Source organism: Lathamus discolor, chromosome 1, assembly GCF_037157495.1.
Source record: "Lathamus discolor isolate bLatDis1 chromosome 1, bLatDis1.hap1, whole genome shotgun sequence".
Classification (NCBI taxonomy): domain Eukaryota; kingdom Metazoa; phylum Chordata; class Aves; order Psittaciformes; family Psittacidae; genus Lathamus; species Lathamus discolor.
Window position 1 is genome coordinate 165,223,662 of NC_088884.1, and position 16,449 is coordinate 165,240,110.

A 16,449-nucleotide genomic window follows, 5' to 3' on the forward strand; every position below is an offset into this window, starting at 1 on the left:
GCTAGAGGGATGAGGTCTTGTATGTATTTAGTAATACTGCTTCCATCCAAATGAGGTTTAGGCCAGTTGATGGGAATATACATATATACTCGCAGGTATATATAGGCGTGTATCATGGGTACACAGACAGAGAAGGGGAAAAGTCCTGCTAGGATCAGCTACAGCCTCAGAAGGATTTCTGTAGAAACTGGTACAACCAAGCCAGAAATGTGTATTTACTTCACTGATATGACCTAGACAAACCTATTCGCTTTGCTCTGCCCATCACTGCAAACAGTTTTGCTTTGCTGTCAATGTGCAATCATCTCAGATCAGCCCCAAATACTTGGTTCTTACCAGGTTATTTTGCCTTTTCGTTCTTTTTCTTTTTGTTTTTAAATCTTAAAAAGCCACTTGCCCATGGATAAGATAAAGGGCTTCAACTCCCATTTTCTTTCCCCTCCCATAGCTCTCGTTTCCACCTGAAATAATTCCACTGAGTTCCGAAGCAGCGTTTTTCCGGATGGATTTAACTCTCCCCAGAATTATTGCCCAGCTTTATTCTTCTGAAGCTGTGGTTTTAGGCAACCTTGAAAACATTTAAATATGTAATTATCATAATTTACAATTCCCTCAACTACCCCCTAGACAGCAATTGCTACACAATAGCCTTTCCCACTTCTCCTACTATTCCCTAGCCCCTCTGCAAGAGCAGGGGAGAGCAGCGTACTGCACAGCATAAATCATAATATCTAACAGATTTCTGGATCACAAGTCTTGTCAGACCTGCAGAAATATATCATATTAATTACATCTAATACCAACTATTGCCTATTAGATAACGTTTTATGTGTACACACACTAGTTTTTTATAGTACCACAAAGAGGACTGGAAGCCAACAGTACTAACGTTAAACCTTTGCCTGAAGAGCTCTTTTGCACGCATGTCACTCTGATTGAAAACAAACAACACTACCAGTGCAGTCAGCTCTCCCCCACTGTAATTGCAATGGGGAAGCGATTATACTATATACACATGCCTCTGCTGTGATCTCCGAAGGGAATCTGCTCTTGATCTAACATAGCTCAACATTTTTACCACTGATGTAAAAGAACATATGAAATAATTGCTGTTAAAGATGACACAAAAGGGAGTGAAAAAATATATTGCGTTACTCTCCTGGCATTTTCCACATAAACTGGACAAAAGAATGTCTCCCATCACTTAATATCCAGTTTATATGTCTAAGGCGGTGGGTGCTGTTCCATTCTCACCTTCTCTGTCGCATATGTGCTGTTCTGGGGTCACCCTTTCATGCAGCCAACAGGCAAGGGAGTATATGCAATTAGTACCAATTAGGCTTGAAGGCACCTCAAGAGGTTCACGGCTGCCCCAAATCAGAAACATGCATGCCAGACCCATATGAGTAACTCAGTGCTGAGACCCCAGAAGGCTTGGCTGGGCTTCCTGCAGGAGCCTCTGGGTCACATCAAGATGCCATTTTCTGCCCCAACAAAGGGCTGGCTTTTGCTTTCTACAGGGCTGTGATTCCAGGAACAAGGAAAGAAGGTCACATTCAGCAAGTACATTCCCAGAGAGTCTGAAATCCCAAGACACGCTTGAGGTCACAGATGACGAGATGGGACCCAAAGCCCACCTTCGGGTGCATACGCAAACAGTGAGAAGGAACATGACATGTCCTTTACATATGGCATTCATGAGCCGTGACTGGAGAGACTGTCACATTCTGGTGTCCACATTCCAAAAAGGACGTTGGGGGTGGGGAAATAATAATTGGAAATGGTTCAGGAAAGAGCTATATGCGCAGTTTGAGGTCTGGGAAACCTGCCATAAGTACCTCAGGCTAATAGCATATCCAGGAGAAGGTTAAGAGGTGACTTGATCAGAGCCCACAAGTACCTGCATAGGGACGAGATTTCTGATAGCAGACAGCTCTGTAATCAGCCAGCTGATGACTACATAATGAAAACCAAGAGTCAGAAGCCAAAAGGAGGCAAATTCAGGCCTGAAATGCAATTGAGATGTTCTGACAATAGGGGGAATTAACTTACTGAAGTGGCTCCCTCAAGATGCCCTGGGCTTTTGGTTGCCTGGGGCTTTAAATCAAACCACTTATCTGTCCAAACACTGGTGGGATTCACATCACCTCTTTCTTTCTGCAGCTGCTAAGGAGGAGTCCAAGTATTTGGTTTAATGACCCCCAGAGAGGAGAAACTCCAGAGGACAATTTGCCCCCTGCTTTTTGCCTTTTCTTCTTTTAGAAGGAAGTATCTATCAGTGTTTTCCCCTCCTAGAAGTTGCATTAGCATAGGGAGATGTCAACAGCTCTTTCCACCTCTCAGGAGGCATCGAGCAGGTCATGGCATACTCTATGGCAAATACATGGATTTTCTCCTGAGAGCTGCTCATCTGTTGGTCCTACGTCAAATGCAAGGCCTTTAACCCATCTGGCTCATGGGCCAACTGCATGGCCACATTGATACTTGGGTTGGAGGCCACAGCTCCACTAAGCTTCCTGCCTTGCTGTCACTATGCCTCACTGAAGACAACCTAGAAGAGCTAAAGAACAAGAAGGAACCATTCCCTGGTGCTCCAGACATGTACGTAAGTACAGGAGCACACCTTCCCTGCTCCAGCACAAAGGCAGCCTGGAAAACCTAAATCACTGCTGCTTGTTCTGGGAATTTCCACATGGTTTGCAATCCAAACTCCATTTACGGGAAAGCTCAAGCAATGGTAGCATCCAACTCCTCGAAGACCTGCATGCACACTCCAAGGCAGCATCAGGGGAAGGCAGGAGTCTCTGGGATCATTTCCAAGCAAGGGTTGAAGCTTGGACACAATCAGCAGCTCAATGAACAGCATAAGCATCCCTTGGGTGGAACCAGCGTTCATCTACCGTAGCCGACGGCTCTGCACGGCTGCTGGAGGATTCATTCCTTTAATTAGCGTTCGAGAGACACTCAACCACGGCAGCACGAGGGCTGTAACAGCAGACAGATGAACGCTTGGAAGTGCTGGTAAATGGTGTCAGGAGAACAAAACCCTGCCCTTTCCTGCTGAGCTTCTGGCTTTGCAAGTTTAGCCAGAGCAAGACAGTCTCCGCAGGCAGAGCCTGGGGTTGTTACAAACCGAACTGCAAAGAGAGACCGTAAACTTGACTCCCTTTCATCTCCCTCGCCCCAAATAAATCTTGGCCATTTACATTGAGTAGCCAGTGAGCTATTAGGAGACAGTAGACTTTCCAGGGCATGTTTCTGAACTGCAACAGCAGACAGAGCAATTGTTGCTTGGGGACTCTTAAGAGTTTTTACAGTTTCCATAGAAAAACGTGAGGGTTTGCGGGCCTTTCAGTTTGCTTTTTAGCTGAATTCCAGCCCGGTGTCTGTTCAGACCTGCCTCCAACATCTCTCCTTCCTCCTTTTTACTATGCACTAACTTTCAGACAACCCAAGCTCGCTGCTTGCTCAAATCTGTCTCATTCTCACAAATTGCCTCTAAACTGCTTGATCTGGCAACAACTCACAGCTCCAGAGCAGGCACGTGTGTGCTGGCCACAGCTCAGCTCCCTGGCCAAGTAAGGCTTGAGCACTCACAGCTCTCCCCGTTTGCTTATTGGTATTAGTAGGGACAAGGAGGGATAGGAGGAAGATACTTGCAGCCACCTCTGGTCGCTGTGGCTGGGGAATTGGTGCAGTAAAAACCCATTCCCAGGGGGTTCTAAGGGCTTGGAACAACACCAGAAGGTGAAAGGGAATTGGGGGATCACGCAAAACTATAGCAGCCCATGTAAGCAACAGTTCCCATGGGCTTTAGGAGAGCAAACCAGACTGGTTTGGAAGCCGTGGGGTGCTTCAACAATAGTCTAAAACACCATCGTGTAAGATGGCTAAATGACTCAGTTTCTAGTGATTTCTTACAGCCACATCCATCAGAAACAGAGCCCAGTTTTCCCGTTGCATGTTCATCCTCTAAAGCTGGAGAGGTGGGATCAAACCATTCCTCAAACATGTGCAAAACCCAAAGACTCCTGGACTGTGGAAGTTTGAATTGGACTTCAAGGGGCTGGACCCCAATCCAGTTCCAACACTAATCTAACCAAGGAGCTCATGTTTGGAGCATCTTTCACAGAGCAAAGTCCAGCTCAAGACAGTGACTCAGCTGACCTTTGCTATTGCTGGATCAGACCCTGTCTTCTGCCATGCAGGAAGAGTTGCTGTCTCCAGAGACAGAGATGCGGTAGATGCCAATGCTAGACAAGAGCAGCCTTTGGTTTTGCCATGATCCTGCTGGCGCTGAGCAGAGCAGCCAGGGCTGTTATTTTCTGCACATCTGAGAAACTGGAAAAGAGATTTGCTTCAGGTCAGACCAAAGCAGAACTGCTTCAAGATCTTCAGCAAATCAAAGAGCCGTAAAAGTGTCACTGCGGGGTCACACACAGCCCATCACCGGGCTCAGAATGAAATGGCTTGTTTCCTCCTTGAGTTTATTAAAAGCTTTTATTAAAAATATAAATGAACATAAATTTTTACAGAAAACGTCACTTTAAATCTAAAGTTGAAAGTTTTTGGTTAAAAAGACTGAAATCATAGAATTGTTTAGGTTGGAAAAGGCCTTTAAGACAATCGAGCCTGGCCATTAACCCAGCACTGCCAAGGCCACCACTAAACCATGTCCCAGTTTGCTACATCTACACGTCTTTTAAATACCCCCAGGGACCGTGCCTGCAGCCCTGCCCTGGGGAGCCTGTTCCAATGCCTGAGCACCCTCTGGGGAAGGAATTGCTCCTAATCTCGTCTAAACTCTGCCTGGTGCAGCTTGAGGCTGTTTCCTGTTGTCATAGAATCATAGAACGATTTGGATTGGAAAGGACCTTAAGCCCCTCCAGCTCCAACCCCTGCCCCGGGCAGGGACCCCTTCCACTGGAGCAGCTTGCTCCAAGCCCCTGTGTCCAACCTGGCCTTGAGCACTGCCAGGGATGGGGCAGCCACAGCTTCTCTGGGCACCCTGTGCCAGTGCCTCAGCACCCTCACAGGGAAGAGCTTGTGCCTAAGAGCTCATCTCAGTCTCCCCTCGGGCAGGTTCAAGCCATTCCCCTTGGCCTGGCCCTATAGGTCCTTGCCCAAAGCCCCTCTCCAACTTTTTACAGCATCAAAACCACAAGCATCAGTGCATTGGAAGGCATAGGAACGCCTCTCACACCCATGGTCAAAGAGCAGAGGTTTTGTCCATAAGCAGAGCATGCATACCAGCTGTGGCATGAAGTTGCATTAATATAGTGTAATTACTCCCTGATATGGCACACAACCATCAGCCCCATCTCAGGCTATGGAATTATAGCAGAGGAGCGACGCTGCACCAGTAGCACCCAGTCCAGCAGCCACTGCCAGAGGAAGTGCTGCACTCAGCTTCAGCCATGCTCACTTTCCTGAAGCCATCTCACTGCATCAGCACAGGGAACAAGGAAAGTTCTCTGAATCTCCCCCAAAACCACTTCGGAGCAAAGCACAGTTAATGGAACTTGTGCTCCAGAGTCAGCTGGGGACATTTCCACATCGCTCCTTCTGCCTAGGTGACAGTCTCGGTCTCTGTTACAAAGCCAAGATGCTAAATCTAAGAAGCACTGATTTTCTCCCCCCTGCACCCTTGACCAAATCCCTTGCAGCAGGATATTGTGGAAGCCAGACAGGGGCCACAGTTAAAATGAAATGCCACGAACACAAAGGATAGTGCTTACAGCAGAGAGCCCGAGCGGCTCCATCCATTCTCCTACGCTATCTGTACACACACATCCTATAACTTTCCAAGTGCTCTGATTCTCTGCCAGCCGCTGTAAATTTCACCTGGAGAAGGGGATCAAGTCCAGGCCTCATTAGGTTTTTATATCCTTTCTGATTGCTTTCGCAGGCCTCCAAACCTGCCTCCGAGGGACCCCAGGGTTCAAAGATCAAATAAATTGTCTGGCAGATTTATCAGGTCTCATGGTAGGTAGCCATGTAGTAAGCTTCCTTTGCTTCTCTCCCCTTCCCCCCCAGTGCAACAGCAGGAAACACAAGGGACATTAAGAAGATGATGGGATGGCATCGCCTACTTTGTCACCTCTCTGGTCGTAGGATGCTGAGTGCCTGATGCCTTCTGTGCAGCCTTCGCTGGCAGAAAGCGGTAGCAGCACAGGAGGAGAGCAGGCAACAGCAGCAGAGTGAAACAAGCCAGAAATAAAGCTGTTAGACTGAACATTGAGGATAAAAACCCCAAAAGGCATTTGCAAACCCATCACACTGTTTCTCACAGAGCTCTCCTCTGGGTATGCATCCTGGAGCATCCCTGCAGAGGCTGTTGCAAGCAAGGTGCGAATCAGCCCCGCCAGATGCCTGCAAGCTGCTCTGGTCCCAGCAGATCCTTAGCTCCAAGAACTGCTTTTACCCTCATTACACAGCTTCCACCCCTGTGCTGGCATGCAGCTGGCCAGGAGGAGTACAGGCAACACATCCCCATGTCTGCCTTCAAAAGACCATGTACGCACAGGGCTTGGGCTCTCCCTCCCCACTGCACTCCTGCAGCTAAAGGAACAAGTTTCCTTTGTTCCCAGTTTTCAGTGATTAACCAAAAATCAAGAACAGGCAGAACTGCTCTTAGGTTCTCTTTGAAGAACTTTCAAGTTGCACACTCTAAGCCTGGAGCAGTCATTCCCATTCCTGGGGGATGGCATAGCCCAAAGGTCCTGGTTAGGAGGAACAAGCCTGAGAACAAGCCCGAGGACAACACAGGGCTCCCAGGCAGCGATTAACAAAAGCAAATGAGGAAAAGCAGATGGGTTTGAAGAGCAGCAGTGGGGTTTCAGCTGTGATGGGCTGAGGATACAGCAGAGGCAGTGCTCATACGTGATCAGTGATGTGGCAAGGAACGTAGTATTAGTCAGGAAGAGAAACCCTTAAGGCCCAACACACAGGCAAAGCAAAGGGGACATGGCTTTGATGTCTGTCACTATGGGGAAAAAGGCTTCATACCACAACAGACGCCTTCTGCCTATGTCACCTCCAACAGACACTTGACTGTCCTGCCATTAGATTGCATGAGATTTTTGGATGTTAGGAAAGCAGCATACATTCATATTTATAACTACACTTCCCCATCATCCTTTCTGCTTAACAGCACCTTCTGACAGCCAGCATGGGGTCATCTATGCAGACATCACCCTCAGCATTGCGTCCCCTCTGCTCTTCACCCCAGAGCAGCAATACAGGGTTGAGCATCACCTCTTGACACCAACAGGGAAGCACGTGTCAGGAGGCGTGGGTTTTGCACAGGGAAGAGAGCGGCTCCAGTATTTAACATGAGGGTAAGCAGGTTCTGAAAACAGATGAAAACTGCTCGGAAGCACGAACCTGAGCAGCTCACGAGACCCAGGGATGTTCTTGCATCAGGCTTTGACCGGTCGGTGTCATGGTTTCCAGATTTATTGCTGCAGTTAAGGGGATGAATGCACAGGACCCGAGTTAGAGACAATCTTGTGCTGCCAGCAGAAACCTGAGGGGAGAAATGCATCCAAGCGTTTTATTCAGATACTAAGAGAGGTTTTGTACCACAGGGCTCCCAAAGCAGGCTGATGCTCTCTTGACCAGTTTATTCACGAGATGAGCTAGGAAAGAAAACCTTTCACGCAGCAGCTGAGCCAGGAGCAGAAGCAGGGTGGAAATGAGTAGAAACACAGGACTGGGCAAGACCAACTGCCCTTTTTTCTAAGGAAAAATGGATTCAAGAGGGTCACTAAGTCTTCACCCCATCCTCCCACTGCATTTACCTACTGGGATAGCAAGCCATACAAATGGGAACTCCCAAAGCTCCATTGATGCTTGCTCAAAGTCAAAAGTGACTCCCTGGTATTGGCTCCATCCTTAGACTCCAAGCAGGGTTATATCTGCATGGTGGCTAGTAAAGACATCCTACGGCGACTCAATTTGAGGAGCACCTTGGTCCCTAGCCAACATATGCAGAAGACAACACCAGAAGGCCTCAAGAAGGAGCATTAACTCCTCCATAGGGCTGTCTCCTCCCTGATGCAGCTGCTCCAAAGCCACATTCAGTGACCTCCTGCCCGTCTGCTCCGCTCTGTGCAATACAGTCTCCTGGAAGACCACCAGGGTCACCCACAACTGCCAGGCCCTGGAGACCATGCCAGCTTTGGCCTCAGCACTGCACAAAGTAGTCTGTGGTCAGCCAGAGCCAGCTGGACCAGGTTTTATCCTCATCTAAGCCCTCGGATGGTAACCCTGAGCCCAGTTAATCAACTATAGTGTTCTGCCCCAGAGCCACTGCTCTTAGGGGAGGAGGGAAATGATTTCTATATATAGGTCAGTGAGCGCTCTGGGAATGAAAGATGCTTTATGAAAAGCCTTCCTCGACATATACAGCATCAGCTGTGCTTTCCAGGAGAGGTTTGGGGGTTTTCTTCTCCCCCTTTCCAAATGATTTTTCCATGCACCAGCTGATCTGGAGTTATCGAAATGAATTTCCACAGGCATAAAGCTTAATCTGCTCTCCTTGCAGACTTCCATATATTTTTAATATGTCAAGCAGTGGAAATTTCTCAGAGCGAGTCAAGGGAGCTGTGAGGTTTATACTGCTCTGCAAGATCAGAAATAGCTTATCCATCTAACAGACTTGGGTAGGAAAGCAGTGCCTTTGAAATGGGATGTTTGAAAACAAGCAGGAGGCACAGAGCAGTCACTGAGATGGAGCTCCATTGTGGTGTCCATGCAAAATTGGGATTAAAGCAGGCAGAACATTTTCCATTGATTTTTTTGGTAGTGTTTTCCCCCCTACTTTAGTAGAGACTTGCACTAAAATACTGATCTGTTCTGATGAAAACAGAATTTAAGTCCTAAATTGAAAGCTTCTTTTTTCCCCAGCGAGCAGCCCGTATTTCATCCTTCCATCCAGATTTTACATTGATGGTTGCTCATTTCCTGGCAATACCACTTGTGTTAAACGTTGTGCACAGGTCTCATAGAGCAATAGCTCCTGCCTGAACAGGCTCCAGAAAGCAGAGCTCAGGGAAAGATGAGGTGATGCACAAGGCACACAAGAATTAGGGGTTTCTTCTGGGCTTGCCGGTCCCATCCACCACAGATCAGGTATGTCAGATCCTGCGTTAGGACTTAGGTTTTCCCCAGATGCCATCCCCACACAAAGAGCATCGTTGCGTAAGGCCATGGAGGTGTCATAAGGCTATACCTTAAAAAGGATGGGACCATCTCACATGCCCATTACTGAGCCAAATGAGGATGCAGACCACTGCCTTGTGAAATGCAAGTGAACAAGAAGGTCCCACGGACTCAAGTTAGTCGTGACTATAAGGTCCAATGGCAGAGCTCATTCTCTTCCACTATGGACAGCTATAGTCTGGGTCAAAGAGTGAATCAGCAGATACCTCTTATGCAAATCAGTAGACTGCTGTAATGAAAAGGAGCTCAACTATGCACCTTCACCTTCTCTTCTACCATGCCTGGTAACCCACCTCCATGGGGGCCTCTGCCACTGCACCAATGTGCTCCACAGCTTGCAGATCACTCTGCATTCAGGAGATCCGATGAAGATTAGGTACCCATGACATTAATGGTGAGAGTCCACTAAAACCTAATAAAACATTGCCTTTTCTTAAACCTGTAAGAGAAAAAAACCCTTCTTTTCCCTCAAAGCTTGTAGAATATAGGGCTCTCCTTGTCTAGTCATTACAATCTTAAGCACAACTGTCTCCACTTCAGGTTGGAGGTCCAATTTTATCTTCTTCATAATATTTCTTATATAACCAATGGAAAGAAGTGCCTCCAGAGTGAGATTCATCTCATAAAGAAGCATCCCACCCTGAATCCTTTGGAACCTCTTTTACCTTATGAAATCCTAGTGAAATGGCCCCAAAATTATTAGGGAGGGTGACAAAGAGACACTGTAATTGCATGAGACTTTCTGGCTAAGAAAACCCACCACAGAAAACAGGAGGGTGGAGTTTCTCTTCCACTGCCCAGGCCAATTTCAACACGGAGAAATCCCACCCATGCTCTTTTGCTGACACAGAAGGCTTGCAGTATCCCTGCTGCCTCTCCAGGAAGGAAAGTGGGTGGAAAAATTACATCATGATTCAGTTTCTGCCCCCTTACCCTTTTATGTAAAGGCATTTAATGCTAGAAAGCGGCTTTTACCCTTTTATTTAAAGGGGTCTAATGCTAGAAAGTGGAAGGACCAGCCAGCATCACGGTTACAGACAGCAAGAACTCCATCCAGACAACATCCAGTTGCTCCATTGTGCCTCCTATAACAAAGATGCAGGGGGGACCTCAGCACGGTTTTCCAATACCTAAAGGGCAACTACAAGGAGGATGGAGGTTCTCTCTTCACAAGGAGCCACATGAGGGGACAACAGGTGACAAGAACAAGTCACACCAGAAGAGGGCTTGGTGTAAGAAACAGAACAGACAAAAATGAAGCCTTCCTTAAAATGAGAGCTGAATTCAGCTCAAAGTTTCTTTCACAGCTTCCTTGAAGACACAGAATCATAGAATAGTCTGGGTTGGAAGGGATCTTCCAAGCTCATCTTGTTCAAACCCCTTGCAATAAGCATGGGCCCCTTCCACTGGAGCAGCTTGCTCCAAGCCCCTGTGTCCAACCTGGCCTTGAGCACTGCCAGGGATGGGGCAGCCACAGCTTCTCTGGGCACCCTGTGCCAGCGCCTCAGCACCCTCCCAGGGAAGAGCTTCTGCCTAAGAGCTCAGCTCAGTCTCCCCTCGGGCAGGTTCAAGCCATTCCCCTTGGCCTGGCCCTACAGGCCCTTGTCCCAAGCCCCTCTCCAGCTTTCCTGCAGCCCCTTTAGGCACTGGAGCTGCTCTCAGGTCTCCCCTTCAGGAGCCTTCTCTTGTCCAGGCTGACCCAGCCCAGGTCTCTCAGCCTGGCTCCAGAGCAGAGCTGCTCCAGCCCTGGATTAACACCTGGACCTCATCACCAGGATGCTCCTCAGGCAACATTTCCTTTTCCCAGTCTTTTCCCTATTCGTCTCCTCACTTTTGGACTGCCAACCTAATGACTTCCTGTCTCCCAACATCACCCTGGTATCTGCTTGCTCTTCGTCCAAGCTGGTGGGCATTCACCTCCAAACCTCACAAACATGCAAGCAAGCCTGCTAACAAATTAGCTTTCCATTGTTCCTCCAGCCCCGCAATCAGAAGGAAAACACAATGTTTTCTGCATCAGGCACTTGAAAGAGCACAGATCACCTACAAGTATTTTTATTGAGGGAGTTTTGTTCTTGTTCCGAACTGTAAATACTTTATGTCTTCCAGGTGTTGGCTCCTCAGCTGGGGAGGGAGTGTGTTTCAGCAGCACATCTGGAACATGCAGGTGTGTGCAACTGGCAGCCAGCATGAAGCTAAACAGCTGTTGGACTGGGGGAAACTGGAAGTCATTCTCAGCCCTAATGAAGATGGTTTCTTATGAAACTCAGAGCCATGGCATGGAGTTCCACAGGCCTGGAGCACATTTGCATCTAGGAGCAATTTGCTCACAAACGCTCCTGGAGGCTCAAATAATGGAAGACAGCAAGTGGCTGGGGGTAGAGAAGTGACAGAAAGCAGCACTGGAGAGCATTTGTACGGTCAACAGACATCAGCTTTCAGACACAGCACAAAGCTGCTCTATGGATGGTGAAGGACTGGGAGGTCTCTTCAAGGGCAACGCAAGACATTAGGCAGCACAAGATGGGCGCAGTCAAATCAGGATGAGGAAGGGAGACGACTGTATCCACCTGTAGTTTTAAGAGGTATTTAGAGGAGCAGAAGTGTTCACTTGGGCTTGAAAAGAGGCCAGATGCTAAATCACATAAAAGCACAGGAAGATCAAACAGCCCACCCAGATGGTCAATTCCTCCTCCCATAGAATAGTTTGAGTTGGAAGGGACCTTCAAAGCTCATCTAATCCAACCCCTCCGCAATGAACAGGGCCGTCTTCATCTAGATCAGGTTGCCCAGAACCACATCCAGCCTGGCCTTGAATGTCTTCTACGCTTAGTGATCTCTCACTGTGGTTTCAAATGCAGTCTTAAGACACAGGATATCTACAGGATGAAAAGACATCGCTTGTCCTAGAAGAAAGAATAATCTCCCCAGGGAAGTGGTGATTCTCTGCTGTTGGGCATTGTTAAGACTGGGCTGGACAGGGCTTTGGGCCATCCAGTCTAGGTCATGCTTTGTCTGGAAAGGTTTGACCAAAGTGATCATTGAGGTCCCTTCCAGTTGGGTTTCTATGATTCTATGAAGGCAGCTCTAAGGTGCTCTGCCCACAAGCAGCAGGGCCAGCCAGGAGCATGTGGTGGAGATGGGGCAGGGGTCAGATCAGGTACATCAGACTTAGGCCACAGAAGTTTAAGAGCTGATAGCAGACAAGTAGAAAACCCTGGTTTGTCTTTAGCATTTCTTAGAACCAAGTGGAAATTTGGCACCTAATTCTTCTCAGCCGGTAGCAAATGCCTTTTACACAGCTCCATATACAGTGTAAGTCAACAGGGCAGCACTGCCATAAGAAAGGCATAGTTCTGGTTTCCCCACCACCCAAGAGTGCATTCCCAGGGCCAGTTTCATCTCAGGTCAGTTCTCCAGACAGGTTCACCACCCAGTGTCAGATATTTGTGCCATTAACAAGGATCCAGCAGCCAGGACAGGCAGTCCTGCTTCTTTTGGCAGTGGGACTGGTTTGATCACTAGGTTACCTTACAGCCCAGGCCTTTCTTGGCAATAAAAATGGATCAATTCAAATTGCACGTAGAATTTTGAATACAGAAGAGCTAACAGCAAGCTTCCTTGCTGCCCAGAGAGGAGAGGCAGATCCTTTTCAACTGGACCATTTGGTGAATGCGTCTTTGAAGCATGAGTTCATTTCCTAAGGAACAAATAATCACTCATTGCCCATGGGCAACTATCAGCTTAGAAGCTCTTTGCTGTGCATCTTAATCCTCCAATCCATAGGTAAAGAGTGCTGAGCCTGTTCCTAGCAAAGCTAGAATGAAATCAGTGTATCAGGGAAAGATATAATCACCTTCCAATAAAGACCTTTTCTTGCCTTTGAAAGGGAAATTGCTTCTAAGAAAAGCCCAATCTGCTCGGTTTAGGGACGTGTGAAAACAAACCCTTGGCCTTAATCTTCAAATTTCCTGAACTTTAGGACTTTTTGCAGTGCTCTTAATTAAAATTGGTTGGGTTTATGTATATACATTGCAGTAATAAAGCGAGCCTTAGGTGCCTCCTCTGCAGTGGAAAATGGGCTGTGGTAGAGAGGGAACATCTGCAGCCCCTGGAGTCATCCAAGGCCTGGCTGCACAAGGTTATTAAGATGTCAGCCTTAAAAACCAGGGAACAGGTTAATTCCCAAAATGATCCCTCTAATGTCGGGCAGATCTGGACCATCTGAAAACAGAGGAGTTATCACATTGTTCTCCCTCCCTGTGATGGCTCCCTCCAGCTCCATGATGGATGGAGTGTGGATTTCACCACTCCATACATCACCACCTAGCAGGTACATGAGGAAGGGTTCAGCTTTCCTGCCTTGCAGTACATCATGTCCTGCCTTGAGGCTGTTTTACTGTAGGCTACAGGCTGGTTTTCCATCAGACTTGGAGGTTTTTCACTAAAAGCCAATCTCTTTATTTAAACTAAGGTCACATTTTCCACAAGAAATAATGACTTATTAAAAAAAGGACCCTAAAATGCTTGGAGCCAACTACCAACCCCTCAGATTTGTGTTTTTCTTTCCTAATCAGCAGAGTAGCAACTCAATCTCCCAAAGTTCATTATATAAGGAAAGACCCCAAAGGGAGACAAACCTGTTGTGGGAAGGGCATAGTCCTTCCTGGGAAATGCAGTCGGACCTCAGAAGACAACCTATAGACAGACAGGACTGGGGAAGATGCCTGACAGATTGAAGCAGCAGCAGATGCTGAGAAGCAACAGCAGCTACTGCATCACCTCGTACCTCCAGCACAGGGTCCATCACCATGCATGCAGGTAGGCCTACGTCAATAGGCCGTTTCCACCCCATACCACAGTAGATAACTTGGAGTATCTAACCCATAGTCAAGACTCTGCTGTAACTGGCTTCTGCTTGAACTGAAGGGCAAAACTAGCTTAAAATAAAACCTACATCATCCTGACACTAGCAAACATATGGTGTTGTTATAAATTGTTATAAATATTATTCATTGTTATAAATAATATAGTGTAATAAATAATATATTAATAATAAATTGTTATAAATAATATTTAACAATGATAAATATTCTTTATTGTTATAAATTATATTTATAACAACTATATTGTTATAAATAATATTTATTGTTACAAACAAATATCATTACTATATTGTTATAAAGCTAACGTCTCCATCTTGTGCATCAAGTCATTACTAAGCTTTAATTAAACATGCACATCCCACAAAGCGATGAATTCTCAGTTGGGTCACACTGCAGTCTTAAGCTCCAAAGATCCAACTCAATACATAGCTTACCATCAGGACCCTTGTTAAACAGAAGTCTAATGAGAGGAGAGGAGCCAATGTTACTGAAGGAGAACCCCGGGGACCTCAGTGAGGTGCTTTACCTCTTTCCAGCAACCCCACAGTGCTCTGGACTCCTTAAGGTACATTCAGGCCCCCAGAATGGGTGGTTCGAGCACCAAGACCAAGGGTTTGCCTGCACAGACACCTCAGCCCAGCTTGCACTGGTGAGGTTCACCCAAAAGCTGGGATGAAGCTCTTGGAGCACCAAGCGTTACTGCTGTTGGTGTCCAAAGGACAACAACCATCATTCCCTTTGCAACCATGGGAGACCCAGACACAAAGCATTTCCTAGCTCAGAGGTTAAACCCCCTCATCCCAGCTCCCAAACACAAGGTGGAGCATCATAGCCATAAGCTTCCTGGGGCAGGAGCTGTTTCTTTATTACGCACCTGAATATCACCCACACACGGGCTCCAATCCCCAGGTTTGGTTCTGGGGGTAAAGTCATTTCCCACAGAGCTATGCCTGCCAAGAGGCATGTTCCAGACCATACTTATCTCATACATTAAATGGGATCATAGCAGCACAGGCTGCTGTCTTAGATGGATCACAACAGCTTGAAAAGAAGACATTTCAAGAGCATCCTTTGCCAAGTACACAGAGCCAAGTTAGAGAGACCAGTCCTGAATTGTCTGAGCACATTATAATATAGAGAAGAAGAAAAAAGTGTTTCATTTTGCCACGTTCATATTAAATGCTTAGGCAGATCTTTTTCTTCTATTTAACTTAATGAGTTATAGTCTTTTAAAAAGCCCTTAACATCTGATAATAAAGGCAAACGATTCTTCAGCAGGGAGGAGGCTTGTCCTGTAGGTCAGGCTCAAAAGGTACTTCATATTTCTTCTTGTTCCTCACCAGGCTAAGAGGGAAGCTTGCAGTTTTCTCCTTGCAGGTCATGGTTTCTGATAACTCAATGCCCTGGGCAATTCCTTACACTTTAAGCAGCATTTTAACAATGGACTGAGAGCAATTCTAGACCTCAAAGCATGTTTCCAATATTCATCTTCTTCATTTAGAATAATAACCTTCATAAATCTGAGCTCAATTTAAGGAAAAATGATTCCATTTTATGAAGGTAATGACCGATGATTCCAACATACTTCTATTAGGATTCCGCTATTCAATAGACTAGCTGGCTTTGGCCTAAGGCAGTAGAGTTAATTTAACCTTCCTCCAGGCATTTTAAGCTGAGTTGGAAAACTCTTACCCCAAAATCAGTCAGGGAACCTCACCAGGCTTCCCTTAGTCCTGAGGGAGCAGAAGCCCACTGGGGCCAGGGGGTACAGCACAGCTCATAAGTAGTACATGGTTCTGTTTAAGAGATATGGGACATCTCTGCCTGTTCCTCCACAGACCACAGCTTCATCCACACCAAACCATTTCACCCCACGCATCACCCCCACAACATCTGCATGAAGGTTTGTTGACACATTGAAGGAACTGGACGCTGAGCCTTAAGGTATCCCTTAAAAACACTGAGCAGCTTCCTCTTCCATCACCTCCCATGGTCAGAGCTTGGACAAGATCACAGGGGTTTGTACAACCTGAGGAGCCACTCTCCCTGCCAAAGCATGAGATGGTGAAAGGACAATGAGCTACAGTGAGCTGGTATCACACTCCCTGCAGGGCTCAGGGCTGCAGGTGGAAGGGAGACAGACACTAAGAAGGCAACCAAGAAAGCAACAGCACAGCAGCACCAAAGGAACCAGATTCCAGAAATGAAGGGCTAAAATAGGCAGACAAAGGTTTAGAAACTACTAATATATGGTAGGGCAGCTGGGTCCTCTTACTGCTGCAAACCAGCTATGGTCACCACAAGGCACCAATAACCCCACCTAGGAAACAGAAATAGT